This window comes from Myxine glutinosa, chromosome 4 (assembly GCF_964187855.1).
Source record: "Myxine glutinosa chromosome 4, kmMyxGlut1.1, whole genome shotgun sequence".
Taxonomy (NCBI): Eukaryota; Metazoa; Chordata; class Myxini; order Myxiniformes; family Myxinidae; genus Myxine; species Myxine glutinosa.
In genome coordinates, this window is record NC_136264.1 from 8577845 (window position 1) to 8593478 (window position 15634).

Sequence of the window (15634 nt, forward strand, 5' to 3'; positions counted from 1 at the left end):
GGTAGTGAGGGGGAAATGGGGGAAAAAGGGAAAATAAATTAGAAATGATTCAACTCCGACTGTACCCCAAACCATAAGAGAGCGAGCGTATCACTCGTAGTGAGGGGGGAAATGGGGGAAGAGAGGGAAAATAAATTAGAAATGATTCAACTCCGACTGTACCCCAAACCATAAGAGAGCGAGTGTATCACTGGTAGTGAGGGGGAAAATGGGGGAAAGAGAGGGAAAATAAATTAGAAATGATTCAACTCCGACTGTACCCTAAACCATAAGAGAGCGAGTGTATCACTGGTAGTGAGGGGGAAAATGGGGGAAAAAGAGGGAAAATAAATTCGAAATGATTCAACTCCGACTTACCCGAAACCATAAGAGAGCGAGTGTATCACTGGTAGTGAGGGGGAAAATGGGGGAAAAAGAGGGAAAATAAATTAGAAATGATTCAACTCCGACTGTACCCCAAACCATAAGAGAGCGAGCGTATCACTGGTAGTGAGGGGGAAAATGAGGGAAAAAGAGGGAAAATAAATTCGAAATGATTCAACTCCGACTATACCCTAAACCATAAGAGAGCGAGTGTATCACTGGTAGTGAGGGGGAAAATGGGGGAAAAAGAGGGAAAATAAATTAGAAATGATTCAACTCCGACTATACCCTAAGGCCTAAACCATAAGAGAGCGAGTGTATCACTGGTAGTGAGGGGGGAAATGGGGGAAAAAGAGGGAAAATAAATTAGAAATGATTCAACTCCGACTGCACCCTAAACCATAAGAGAGCGAGTGTATCACTGGTAGTGAGGGGGAAAATGGGGGAAAAAGAGGGAAAATAAATTATAAGTGATTCAACTCCGACTGTACCCTAAACCATAAGAGAGCAAGTGTATCACTGGTAGTGAGGGGGGGGGGGGGGGGGAAGAGGGAAAATAATTTATAAATGATTCAACTCCGACTGTACCCTAAACCATAAGAGAACGAGTGTATCACTGGTAGTGAGGGGGAAAATGGGGGAAAAAGAGGGAAAATAAATTAGAAATGATTCAACTCCGACTGTACCCCAGACCATAAGAGAGCGACTGTATCACTGGTAGTGAGGGGGAAAATGGGGGAAAGAGAGGGAAAATAAATTAGAAATGATTCAACTCCTACTGTACCCCAAACCATAAGAGAGCGAGTGTATCACTGGTAGTGAGGGGGAAAATGGGGGAAAAAGAAGGAAAATAAATTAGAAATGATTCAACTCCGACTGTACCCTAAACCATAAGAGAGCGAGCGTATCACTGGTAGTGAGGGGGAACATGGGGGAAAGAGAGGGAAAATAAATTAGAAATGATTCAACTCCGACTGTACCCCAAACCATAAGAGAGCGAGTGTATCACTGGTAGTGAGGGGGAAAATGGGGGAAAGAGAGGGAAATAAATTAGAAATGATTCAACTCCGACTGTACCCCAAACCATAAGAGAGCGAGTGTATCACTGGTAGTGAGGGGGAAAATGGGGGAAAAAGAGGGAAAATAAATTAGAAATGATTCAACTCCTACTGTACCCTAAACCATAAGAGAGCGTGTGTATCACTGGTAGTGAGGGGGAAAAGAGGGAAAATAAATTAGAAATGATTCAACTCCGACTATACCCTAAACCATAAGAGAGCGAGTGTATCATTGGTAGTGAGGGGGAAAATGGGGGAAAAAGAGGGAAAATAAATTAGAAATGATTCAACTCCGACTGTACCCTAAACCATAAGAGAGCGAGTGTATCACTGGGAGTGAGGGGGAAAATGGGGGAAAAAGAGGGAAAATAAATTAGAAATGATTCAACTCCGACTGTACCCCAGACCATAAGAGAGCAGCGAGCGTATCACTGGTAGTGAGGGGGAAAATGGGGGAAAAAGAGGGAAAATAAATTAGAAATGATTCAACTCCTACTGTACCCTAAACCATAAGAGAGCGAGTGTATCACTGGTAGTGAGGGGGAAAATGGGGGAAAAAGAGGGAAAATAAATTAGAAATGATTCAACTCCTACTGTACCCTAAACCATAAGAGAGCGAGTGTATCACGGGGAAAATGGGGGAAAAAGAGGGAAAATAAATTAGAAATGATTCAACTCCAACTGTACCCTAAACCATAAGAGAGCGAGTGTATCACTGGTAGTGAGGGGGAAAATGGGGGAAAAAGGGAAAATAAATTAGAAATGATTCAACTCCGACTGTACCCCAAACCATAAGAGAGCGAGTGTATCACTCGTAGTGAGGGGGGAAATGGGGGAAGAGAGGGAAAATAAATTAGAAATGATTCAACTCCGACTGTACCCCAAACCATAAGAGAGCGAGTGTATCACTGGTAGTGAGGGGGAAAATGGGGGAAAGAGAGGGAAAATAAATTAGAAATGATTCAACTCCGACTGTACCCTAAACCATAAGAGAGCGAGTGTATCACTGGTGGTGAGGGGGAAAATGGGGGAAAAAGAGGGAAAATAAATTCGAAATGATTCAACTCCGACTTACCCTAAACCATAAGAGAGCGAGTGTATCACTGGTAGTGAGGGGGAAAATGGGGGAAAAAGAGGGAAAATAAATTAGAAATGATTCAACTCCGACTGTACCCTAAACCATATGAGAGCGAGTGTATCACTGGTAGTGAGGGGGCAAATGGGGGGAAAAGAGGGAAAATAAATTATAAATGATTCAACTCCGACTGTACCCCAAACCATAAGAGAGCGAGCGTATCACTGGTAGTGAGGGGGAAAATGAGGGAAAAAGAGGGAAAATAAATTCGAAATGATTCAACTCCGACTATACCCTAAACCATAAGAGAGCGAGTGTATCAATGGTAGTGAGGGGGGAAATGGGGGAAAAAGAGGGAAAATAAATTAGAAATGATTCAACTCCGACTATACCCTAAGGCCTAAACCATAAGAGAGCGAGTGTATCACTGGTAGTGAGGGGGGAAATGGGGGAAAAAGAGGGAAAATAAATTAGAAATGATTCAACTCCGACTGCACCCTAAACCATAAGAGAGCGAGTGTATCACTGGTAGTGAGGGGGAAAATGGGGGAAAAAGAGGGAAAATAAATTATAAGTGATTCAACTCTGACTGTACCCTAAACCATAAGAGAGCAAGTGTATCACTGGTAGTGAGGGGGGGGGGGGGGGGAAGTGGGAAAATAATTTATAAATGATTCAACTCCGACTGTACCCTAAACCATAAGAGGGCGAGTGTATCACTGGTAGTGAGGGGGAAAATGGGGGAAAAAGAAGGAAAATAAATTAGAAATGATTCAACTCCGACTGTACCCTAAACCATAAGAGAGCGAGCGTATCACTGGTAGTGAGGGGGAACATGGGGGAAAGAGAGGGAAAATAAATTAGAAATGATTCAACTCCGACTGTACCCCAAACCATAAGAGAGCGAGTGTATCACTGGTAGTGAGGGGGAAAATGGGGGAAAGAGAGGGAAAATAAATTAGAAATGATTCAACTCCGACTGTACCCCAAACCATAAGAGAGCGAGTGTATCACTGGTAGTGAGGGGGAAAATGGGCGAAAGAGAGGGAAATAAATTAGAAATGATTCAACTCCGACTGTACCCCAAACCATAAGAGAGCGAGTGTATCACTGGTAGTGAGGGGGAAAATGGGGGAAAAAGAGGGAAAATAAATTAGAAATGATTCAACTCCTACTGTACCCTAAACCATAAGAGAGCGTGTGTATCACTGGTAGTGAGGGGGAAAATGGGGGAAAAAGAGGGAAAATAAATTAGAAATGATTCAACTCCGACTATACCCTAAACCATAAGAGAGCGAGTGTATCACTGGTAGTGAGGGGGAAAATGGGGGAAAAAGAGGGAAAATAAATTAGAAATGATTCAACTCCGACTGTACCCTAAACCATAAGAGAGCGAGTGTATCACTGGTAGTGAGGGGGAAAATGGGGGAAAAAGAGGGAAAATAAATTAGAAATGATTCAACTCCGACTGTACCCCAGACCATAAGAGAGCGAGCGTATCACTGGTAGTGAGGGGGAAAATGGGGGAAAAAGAGGGAAAATAAATTAGAAATGATTCAACTCCTACTGTACCCTAAACCATAAGAGAGCGAGTGTATCACTGGTAGTTAGGGGGAAAATGGGGGAAAAAGAGGGAAAATAAATTAGAAATGATTCAACTCCTACTGTACCCTAAACCATAAGAGAGCGAGTGTATCACTGGTAGTGAGGGGGAAAATGGGGGAAAAAGAGGGAAAATATATTAGAAATGATTCAACTCCTACTGTACCCTAAACCATAAGAGAGCGAGTGTATCACTGGTAGTGAGGGGGAAAATGGGGGAAAAAGAGGGAAAATAAATTAGAAATGATTCAACTCCGACTGTACCCTAAACCATAAGAGAGCGAGCGTATCACTGGTAGTGAGGGGGAAAATGGGGGAAAAAGAGGGAAAATAAATTAGAAATGATTCAACTCCGACTGTACCCTAAACCATAAGAGAGCGAGTGTATCACTGGTAGTGAGGGGGAAAATGGGGGAAAAAGAGGGAAAATAAATTTAAAATGATTCAACTCCGACTTACCCTAAACCATAAGAGAGCGAGTGTATCACTGGTAGTGAGGGGGAAAATGGGGGAAAAAGAGGGAAAATAAATTAGAAATGATTCAACTCCGACTGTACCCTAAACCATAAGAGAGCGAGTGTATCACTGGTAGTGAGGGGGAAAATGGGGGGAAAAGAGGGAAAATAAATTATAAATGATTCAACTCCGACTGTACCCCAGACCATAAGAGAGCGAGCGTATCACTGGTAGTGAGGGGGAAAATGGGGGAAAAAGAGGGAAAATAAATTCGAAATGATTCAACTCCGACTATACCCTAAACCATAAGGGAGCGAGTGTATCACTGGTAGTGAGGGGGAAAATGGGGGAAAAAGAGGGAAAATAAATTAGAAATGATTCAACTCCGACTATACCCTAAGGCCTAAACCATAAGAGAGCGAGTGTATCACTAGTAGTGAGGGGGAAAATGGGGGAAAAAGAGGGAAAATAAATTAGAAATGATTCAACTCCGACTGCACCCTAAACCATAAGAGAGCGAGTGTATCACTGGTAGTGAGGGGGAAAATGGGGGAAAAAGAGGGAAAATAAATTATAAATGATTCAACTCCGACTGTACCCTAAACCATAAGAGAGCAAGTGTATCACTGGTAGTGAGGGGGGGGGGGGGGAAGAGGGAAAATAATTTATAAATGATTCAACTCCGACTGTACCCTAAACCATAAGAGAGCGAGTGTATCACTGGTAGTGAGGGGGGAAATGGGGGAAAAAGAGGGAAAATAAATTAGAAATGATTCAACTCCGACTGTACCCCAGACCATAAGAGAGCGACTGTATCACTGGTAGTGAGGGGGAAAATGGGGGAAAGAGAGGGAAAATAAATTAGAAATGATTCAACTCCTACTGTACCCCAAACCATAAGAGAGCGAGTGTATCACTGGTAGTGAGGGGGAAAATGGGGGAAAAAGAGGGAAAATAAATTAGAAATGATTCAACTCCGACTGTACCCCAGACCATAAGAGAGCGAGCGTATCACTGGTAGTGAGGGGGAAAATGGGGGAAAGAGAGGGAAAATAAATTAGAAATGATTCAACTCCGACTGTACCCCAGACCATAAGAGAGCGAGTGTATCACTGGTAGTGAGGGGGAAAATGGGGGAAAAAGAGGGAAAATAAATTAGAAATGATTCAACTCCTACTGTACCCCAAACCATAAGAGAGCGAGTGTATCACTGGTAGTGAGGGGGAAAATGGGGGAAAAAGAGGGAAAATAAATTAGAAATGATTCAACTCCGACTGTACCCCAGACCATAAGAGAGCGAGCGTATCACTGGTAGTGAGGGGGAAAATGGGGGAAAGAGAGGGAAAATAAATTAGAAATGATTCAACTCCGACTGTACCCTAAGCCATAAGAGAGCGAGTGTATCACTGGTAGTGAGGGGGAAAATGGGGGAAAAGAGGGAAAATAAATTAGAAATGATTCAACTCCGACTATACCCTAAACCATAAGAGAGCGAGTGTATCACTGGTAGTGAGGGGGAAAATGGGGGAAAAAGAGGGAAAATAAATTAGAAATGATTCAACTCCAACTGTACCCTAAACCATAAGAGAGCGAGTGTATCACTGGTAGTGAGGGGGAAATGGGGGAAAAAGAGGGAAAATAAATTAGAAATGATTCAACTCCGACTGTACCCCAAACCATAAGAGAGCGAGCGTATCACTCGTAGTGAGGGGGAAAATGGGGGAAGAGAGGGAAAATAAATTAGAAATGATTCAACTCCGACTGTACCCCAAACCATAAGAGAGCGAGTGTATCACTGGTAGTGAGGGGGAAAATGGGGGAAAGAGAGGGAAAATAAATTAGAAATGATTCAACTCCGACTGTACCCTAAACCATAAGAGAGCGAGTGTATCACTGGTAGTGAGGGGGAAAATGGGGGAAAAAGAGGGAAAATAAATTCGAAATGATTCAACTCCGACTTACCCTAAACCATAAGAGAGCGAGTGTATCACTGGTAGTGAGGGGGAAAATGGGGGAAAAAGAGGGAAAATAAATTAGAAATGATTCAACTCCGACTTACCCTAAACCATATGAGAGCGAGTGTATCACTCGTAGTGAGGGGGCAAATGGGGGGAAAAGAGGGAAAATAAATTATAAATGATTCAACTCCGACTGTACCCCAAACCATAAGAGAGCGATCGTATCACTGGTAGTGAGGGGGAAAATGAGGGAAAAAGAGGGAAAATAAATTCGAAATGATTCAACTCCGACTATACCCTAAACCATAAGAGAGCGAGTGTATCACTGGTAGTGAGGGGGAAAATGGGGGAAAAAGAGGGAAAATAAATTAGAAATGATTCAACTCCGACTATACCCTAAGGCCTAAACCATAAGAGAGCGAGTGTATCACTGGTAGTGAGGGGGAAAATGGGGGAAAAAGAGGGAAAATAAATTAGAAATGATTCAACTCCGACTGCACCCTAAACCATAAGAGAGCGAGTGTATCACTGGTAGTGAGGGGGAAAATGGGGGAAAAAGAGGGAAAATAAATTATAAATGATTCAACTCCGACTGTACCCTAAACCATAAGAGAGCGAGTGTATCACTGGTAGTGAGGGGGGGGGGGGAAGAGGGAAAATAATTTATAAATGATTCAACTCCTACTGTACCCTAAACCATAAGAGAGCGAGTGTATCACTGGTAGTGAGGGGGAAAATGGGGGAAAAAGAGGGAAAATAAATTAGAAATGATTCAACTCCGACTGTACCCCAGACCATAAGAGAGCGACTGTATCACTGGTAGTGAGGGGGAAAATGGGGGAAAGAGAGGGAAAATAAATTAGAAATGATTCAACTCCTACTGTACCCCAAACCATAAGAGAGCGAGTGTATCACTGGTAGTGAGGGGGAAAATGGGGGAAAAAGAAGGAAAATAAATTAGAAATGATTCAACTCCGACTGTACCCTAAACCATAAGAGAGCGAGCGTATCACTGGTAGTGAGGGGGAACATGGGGGAAAGAGAGGGAAAATAAATTAGAAATGATTCAACTCCGACTGTACCCCAAACCATAAGAGAGCGAGTGTATCACTGGTAGTGAGGGGGAAAATGGGGGAAAGAGAGGGAAATAAATTAGAAATGATTCAACTCCGACTGTACCCCAAACCATAAGAGAGCGAGTGTATCACTGGTAGTGAGGGGGAAAATGGCGGAAAAAGAGGGAAAATAAATTAGAAATGATTCAACTCCTACTGTACCCTAAACCATAAGAGCGTGTGTGTATCACTGGTAGTGAGGGGGAAAATGGGCGAAAAAGAGGGAAAATAAATTAGAAATGATTCAACTCCGACTATACCCTAAACCATAAGAGAGCGAGTGTATCATTGGTAGTGAGGGGGAAAATGGGGGAAAAAGAGGGAAAATAAATTAGAAATGATTCAACTCCGACTGTACCCTAAACCATAAGAGAGCGAGTGTATCACTGGGAGTGAGGGGGCAAATGGGGGAAAAAGAGGGAAAATAAATTAGAAATGATTCAACTCCGACTGTACCCCAGACCATAAGAGAGCGAGCGTATCACTGGTAGTGAGGGGGAAAATGGGGGAAAAAGAGGGAAAATAAATTAGAAATGATTCAACTCCTACTGTACCCTAAACCATAAGAGAGCGAGTGTATCACTGGTAGTGAGGGGGAAAATGGGGGAAAAAGAGGGAAAATAAATTAGAAATGATTCAACTCCTACTGTACCCTAAACCATAAGAGAGCGAGTGTATCACTGGTAGTGAGGGGGAAAATGGGGGAAAAAGAGGGAAAATATATTCGAAATGATTCAACTCCTACTGTACCCTAAACCATAAGAGAGCGAGTGTATCACTGGTAGTGAGGGGGAAAATGGGGGAAAAAGAGGGAAAATAAATTAGAAATGATTCAACTCCGACTGTACCCTAAACCATAAGAGAGCGAGCGTATCACTGGTAGTGAGGGGGAAAATGGGGGAAAAAGAGGGAAAATAAATTAGAAATGATTCAACTCCGACTGTACCCTAAACCATAAGAGAGCGAGTGTATCACTGGTAGTGAGGGGGAAAATGGGGGAAAAAGAGGGAAAATAAATTTAAAATGATTCAACTCCGACTTACCCTAAACCATAAGAGAGCGAGTGTATCACTGGTAGTGAGGGGGAAAATGGGGGAAAAAGAGGGAAAATAAATTAGAAATGATTCAACTCCGACTGTACCCTAAACCATAAGAGAGCGAGTGTATCACTGGTAGTGAGGGGGCAAATGGGGGGAAAAGAGGGAAAATAAATTATAAATGATTCAACTCCGACTGTACCCCAGACCATAAGAGAGCGAGCGTATCACTGGTAGTGAGGGGGAAAATGGGGGAAAAAGAGGGAAAATAAATTTAAAATGATTCAACTCCGACTTACCCTAAACCATAAGAGAGCGAGTGTATCACTGGTAGTGAGGGGGAAAATGGGGGAAAAAGAGGGAAAATAAATTAGAAATGATTCAACTCCGACTGTACCCTAAACCATAAGAGAGCGAGTGTATCACTGGTAGTGAGGGGGAAAATGGGGGGAAAAGAGGGAAAATAAATTATAAATGATTCAACTCCGACTGTACCCCAGACCATAAGAGAGCGAGCGTATCACTGGTAGTGAGGGGGAAAATGGGGGAAAAAGAGGGAAAATAAATTCGAAATGATTCAACTCCGACTATACCCTAAACCATAAGGGAGCGAGTGTATCACTGGTAGTGAGGGGGAAAATGGGGGAAAAAGAGGGAAAATAAATTAGAAATGATTCAACTCCGACTATACCCTAAGGCCTAAACCATAAGAGAGCGAGTGTATCACTAGTAGTGAGGGGGAAAATGGGGGAAAAAGAGGGAAAATAAATTAGAAATGATTCAACTCCGACTGCACCCTAAACCATAAGAGAGCGAGTGTATCACTGGTAGTGAGGGGGAAAATGGGGGAAAAAGAGGGAAAATAAATTATAAATGATTCAACTCCGACTGTACCCTAAACCATAAGAGAGCAAGTGTATCACTGGTAGTGAGGGGGGGGGGGGGAAGAGGGAAAATAATTTATAAATGATTCAACTCCGACTGTACCCTAAACCATAAGAGAGCGAGTGTATCACTGGTAGTGAGGGGGAAAATGGGGGAAAAAGAGGGAAAATATATTCGAAATGATTCAACTCCTACTGTACCCTAAACCATAAGAGAGCGAGTGTATCACTGGTAGTGAGGGGGAAAATGGGGGAAAAAGAGGGAAAATAAATTAGAAATGATTCAACTCCGACTGTACCCTAAACCATAAGAGAGCGAGCGTATCACTGGTAGTGAGGGGGAAAATGGGGGAAAAAGAGGGAAAATAAATTAGAAATGATTCAACTCCGACTGTACCCTAAACCATAAGAGAGCGAGTGTATCACTGGTAGTGAGGGGGAAAATGGGGGAAAAAGAGGGAAAATAAATTTAAAATGATTCAACTCCGACTTACCCTAAACCATAAGAGAGCGAGTGTATCACTGGTAGTGAGGGGGAAAATGGGGGAAAAAGAGGGAAAATAAATTAGAAATGATTCAACTCCGACTGTACCCTAAACCATAAGAGAGCGAGTGTATCACTGGTAGTGAGGGGGCAAATGGGGGGAAAAGAGGGAAAATAAATTATAAATGATTCAACTCCGACTGTACCCCAGACCATAAGAGAGCGAGCGTATCACTGGTAGTGAGGGGGAAAATGGGGGAAAAAGAGGGAAAATAAATTTAAAATGATTCAACTCCGACTTACCCTAAACCATAAGAGAGCGAGTGTATCACTGGTAGTGAGGGGGAAAATGGGGGAAAAAGAGGGAAAATAAATTAGAAATGATTCAACTCCGACTGTACCCTAAACCATAAGAGAGCGAGTGTATCACTGGTAGTGAGGGGGAAAATGGGGGGAAAAGAGGGAAAATAAATTATAAATGATTCAACTCCGACTGTACCCCAGACCATAAGAGAGCGAGCGTATCACTGGTAGTGAGGGGGAAAATGGGGGAAAAAGAGGGAAAATAAATTCGAAATGATTCAACTCCGACTATACCCTAAACCATAAGGGAGCGAGTGTATCACTGGTAGTGAGGGGGAAAATGGGGGAAAAAGAGGGAAAATAAATTAGAAATGATTCAACTCCGACTATACCCTAAGGCCTAAACCATAAGAGAGCGAGTGTATCACTAGTAGTGAGGGGGAAAATGGGGGAAAAAGAGGGAAAATAAATTAGAAATGATTCAAATCCGACTGCACCCTAAACCATAAGAGAGCGAGTGTATCACTGGTAGTGAGGGGGAAAATGGGGGAAAAAGAGGGAAAATAAATTATAAATGATTCAACTCCGACTGTACCCTAAACCATAAGAGAGCAAGTGTATCACTGGTAGTGAGGGGGGGGGGGGGGGGGAAGAGGGAAAATAATTTATAAATGATTCAACTCCGACTGTACCCTAAACCATAAGAGAGCGAGTGTATCACTGGTAGTGAGGGGGGAAATGGGGGAAAAAGAGGGAAAATAAATTAGAAATGATTCAACTCCGACTGTACCCCAGACCATAAGAGAGCGACTGTATCACTGGTAGTGAGGGGGAAAATGGGGGAAAGAGAGGGAAAATAAATTAGAAATGATTCAACTCCTACTGTACCCCAAACCATAAGAGAGCGAGTGTATCACTGGTAGTGAGGGGGAAAATGGGGGAAAAAGAGGGAAAATAAATTAGAAATGATTCAACTCCGACTGTACCCCAGACCATAAGAGAGCGAGCGTATCACTGGTAGTGAGGGGGAAAATGGGGGAAAGAGAGGGAAAATAAATTAGAAATGATTCAACTCCGACTGTACCCCAGACCATAAGAGAGCGAGTGTATCACTGGTAGTGAGGGGGAAAATGGGGGAAAAAGAGGGAAAATAAATTAGAAATGATTCAACTCCTACTGTACCCCAAACCATAAGAGAGCGAGTGTATCACTGGTAGTGAGGGGGAAAATGGGGGAAAAAGAGGGAAAATAAATTAGAAATGATTCAACTCCGACTGTACCCCAGACCATAAGAGAGCGAGCGTATCACTGGTAGAGAGGGGGAAAATGGGGGAAAGAGAGGGAAAATAAATTAGAAATGATTCAACTCCGACTGTACCCTAAGCCATAAGAGAGCGAGTGTATCACTGGTAGTGAGGGGGAAAATGGGGGAAAAGAGGGAAAATAAATTAGAAATGATTCAACTCCGACTATACCCTAAACCATAAGAGAGCGAGTGTATCACTGGTAGTGAGGGGGAAAATGGGGGAAAAAGAGGGAAAATAAATTAGAAATGATTCAACTCCAACTGTACCCTAAACCATAAGAGAGCGAGTGTATCACTGGTAGTGAGGGGGAAATGGGGGAAAAAGAGGGAAAATAAATTAGAAATGATTCAACTCCGACTGTACCCCAAACCATAAGAGAGCGAGTGTATCACTGGTAGTGAGGGGGAAAATGGGGGAAAGAGAGGGAAAATAAATTAGAAATGATTCAACTCCGACTGTACCCTAAACCATAAGAGAGCGAGTGTATCACTGGTAGTGAGGGGGAAAATGGGGGAAAAAGAGGGAAAATAAATTCGAAATGATTCAACTCCGACTTACCCTAAACCATAAGAGAGCGAGTGTATCACTGGTAGTGAGGGGGAAAATGGGGGAAAAAGAGGGAAAATAAATTAGAAATGATTCAACTCCGACTTACCCTAAACCATATGAGAGCGAGTGTATCACTAGTAGTGAGGGGGCAAATGGGGGGAAAAGAGGGAAAATAAATTATAAATGATTCAACTCCGACTGTACCCCAAACCATAAGAGAGCGAGCGTATCACTGGTAGTGAGGGGGAAAATGAGGGAAAAAGAGGGAAAATAAATTCGAAATGATTCAACTCCGACTATACCCTAAACCATAAGAGAGCGAGTGTATCACTGGTAGTGAGGGGGAAAATGGGGGAAAAAGAGGGAAAATAAATTAGAAATGATTCAACTCCGACTATACCCTAAGGCCTAAACCATAAGAGAGCGAGTGTATCACTGGTAGTGAGGGGGAAAATGGGGGAAAAAGAGGGAAAATAAATTAGAAATGATTCAACTCCGACTGCACCCTAAACCATAAGAGAGCGAGTGTATCACTGGTAGTGAGGGGGAAAATGGGGGAAAAAGAGGGAAAATATATTAGAAATGATTCAACTCCTACTGTACCCTAAACCATAAGAGAGCGAGTGTATCACTGGTAGTGAGGGGGAAAATGGGGGAAAAAGAAGGAAAATAAATTAGAAATGATTCAACTCCGACTGTACCCTAAACCATAAGAGAGCGAGCGTATCACTGGTAGTGAGGGGGAACATGGGGGAAAGAGAGGGAAAATAAATTAGAAATGATTCAACTCCGACTGTACCCCAAACCATAAGAGAGCGAGTGTATCACTGGTAGTGAGGGGGAAAATGGGGGAAAGAGAGGGAAAATAAATTAGAAATGATTCAACTCCGACTGTACCCCAAACCATAAGAGAGCGAGTGTATCACTGGTAGTGAGGGGGAAAATGGGCGAAAGAGAGGGAAATAAATTAGAAATGATTCAACTCCGACTGTACCCCAAACCATAAGAGAGCGAGTGTATCACTGGTAGTGAGGGGGAAAATGGGGGAAAAAGAGGGAAAATAAATTAGAAATGATTCAACTCCTACTGTACCCTAAACCATAAGAGAGCGTGTGTATCACTGGTAGTGAGGGGGAAAATGGGGGAAAAAGAGGGAAAATAAATTAGAAATGATTCAACTCCGACTATACCCTAAACCATAAGAGAGCGAGTGTATCACTGGTAGTGAGGGGGAAAATGGGGGAAAAAGAGGGAAAATAAATTAGAAATGATTCAACTCCGACTGTACCCTAAACCATAAGAGAGCGAGTGTATCACTGGTAGTGAGGGGGAAAATGGGGGAAAAAGAGGGAAAATAAATTAGAAATGATTCAACTCCGACTGTACCCCAGACCATAAGAGAGCGAGCGTATCACTGGTAGTGAGGGGGAAAATGGGGGAAAAAGAGGGAAAATAAATTAGAAATGATTCAACTCCTACTGTACCCTAAACCATAAGAGAGCGAGTGTATCACTGGTAGTTAGGGGGAAAATGGGGGAAAAAGAGGGAAAATAAATTAGAAATGATTCAACTCCTACTGTACCCTAAACCATAAGAGAGCGAGTGTATCACTGGTAGTGAGGGGGAAAATGGGGGAAAAAGAGGGAAAATATATTAGAAATGATTCAACTCCTACTGTACCCTAAACCATAAGAGAGCGAGTGTATCACTGGTAGTGAGGGGGAAAATGGGGGAAAAAGAGGGAAAATAAATTAGAAATGATTCAACTCCGACTGTACCCTAAACCATAAGAGAGCGAGCGTATCACTGGTAGTGAGGGGGAAAATGGGGGAAAAAGAGGGAAAATAAATTAGAAATGATTCAACTCCGACTGTACCCTAAACCATAAGAGAGCGAGTGTATCACTGGTAGTGAGGGGGAAAATGGGGGAAAAAGAGGGAAAATAAATTTAAAATGATTCAACTCCGACTTACCCTAAACCATAAGAGAGCGAGTGTATCACTGGTAGTGAGGGGGAAAATGGGGGAAAAAGAGGGAAAATAAATTAGAAATGATTCAACTCCGACTGTACCCTAAACCATAAGAGAGCGAGTGTATCACTGGTAGTGAGGGGGAAAATGGGGGGAAAAGAGGGAAAATAAATTATAAATGATTCAACTCCGACTGTACCCCAGACCATAAGAGAGCGAGCGTATCACTGGTAGTGAGGGGGAAAATGGGGGAAAAAGAGGGAAAATAAATTCGAAATGATTCAACTCCGACTATACCCTAAACCATAAGGGAGCGAGTGTATCACTGGTAGTGAGGGGGAAAATGGGGGAAAAAGAGGGAAAATAAATTAGAAATGATTCAACTCCGACTATACCCTAAGGCCTAAACCATAAGAGAGCGAGTGTATCACTAGTAGTGAGGGGGAAAATGGGGGAAAAAGAGGGAAAATAAATTAGAAATGATTCAACTCCGACTGCACCCTAAACCATAAGAGAGCGAGTGTATCACTGGTAGTGAGGGGGAAAATGGGGGAAAAAGAGGGAAAATAAATTATAAATGATTCAACTCCGACTGTACCCTAAACCATAAGAGAGCAAGTGTATCACTGGTAGTGAGGGGGGGGGGGGAAGAGGGAAAATAATTTATAAATGATTCAACTCCGACTGTACCCTAAACCATAAGAGAGCGAATGTATCACTGGTAGTGAGGGGGGAAATGGGGGAAAAAGAGGGAAAATAAATTAGAAATGATTCAACTCCGACTGTACCCCAGACCATAAGAGAGCGACTGTATCACTGGTAGTGAGGGGGAAAATGGGGGAAAGAGAGGGAAAATAAATTAGAAATGATTCAACTCCTACTGTACCCCAAACCATAAGAGAGCGAGTGTATCACTGGTAGTGAGGGGGAAAATGGGGGAAAAAGAGGGAAAATAAATTAGAAATGATTCAACTCCGACTGTACCCCAGACCATAAGAGAGCGAGCGTATCACTGGTAGTGAGGGGGAAAATGGGGGAAAGAGAGGGAAAATAAATTAGAAATGATTCAACTCCGACTGTACCCCAGACCATAAGAGAGCGAGTGTATCACTGGTAGTGAGGGGGAAAATGGGGGAAAAAGAGGGAAAATAAATTAGAAATGATTCAACTCCTACTGTACCCCAAACCATAAGAGAGCGAGTGTATCACTGGTAGTGAGGGGGAAAATGGGGGAAAAAGAGGGAAAATAAATTAGAAATGATTCAACTCCGACTGTACCCCAGACCATAAGAGAGCGAGCGTATCACTGGTAGTGAGGGGGAAAATGGGGGAAAGAGAGGGAAAATAAATTAGAAATGATTCAACTCCGACTGTACCCTAAGCCATAAGAGAGCGAGTGTATCACTGGTAGTGAGGGGGAAAATGGGGGAAAAGAGGGAAAATAAATTAGAAATGATTCAACTCCGACTATAC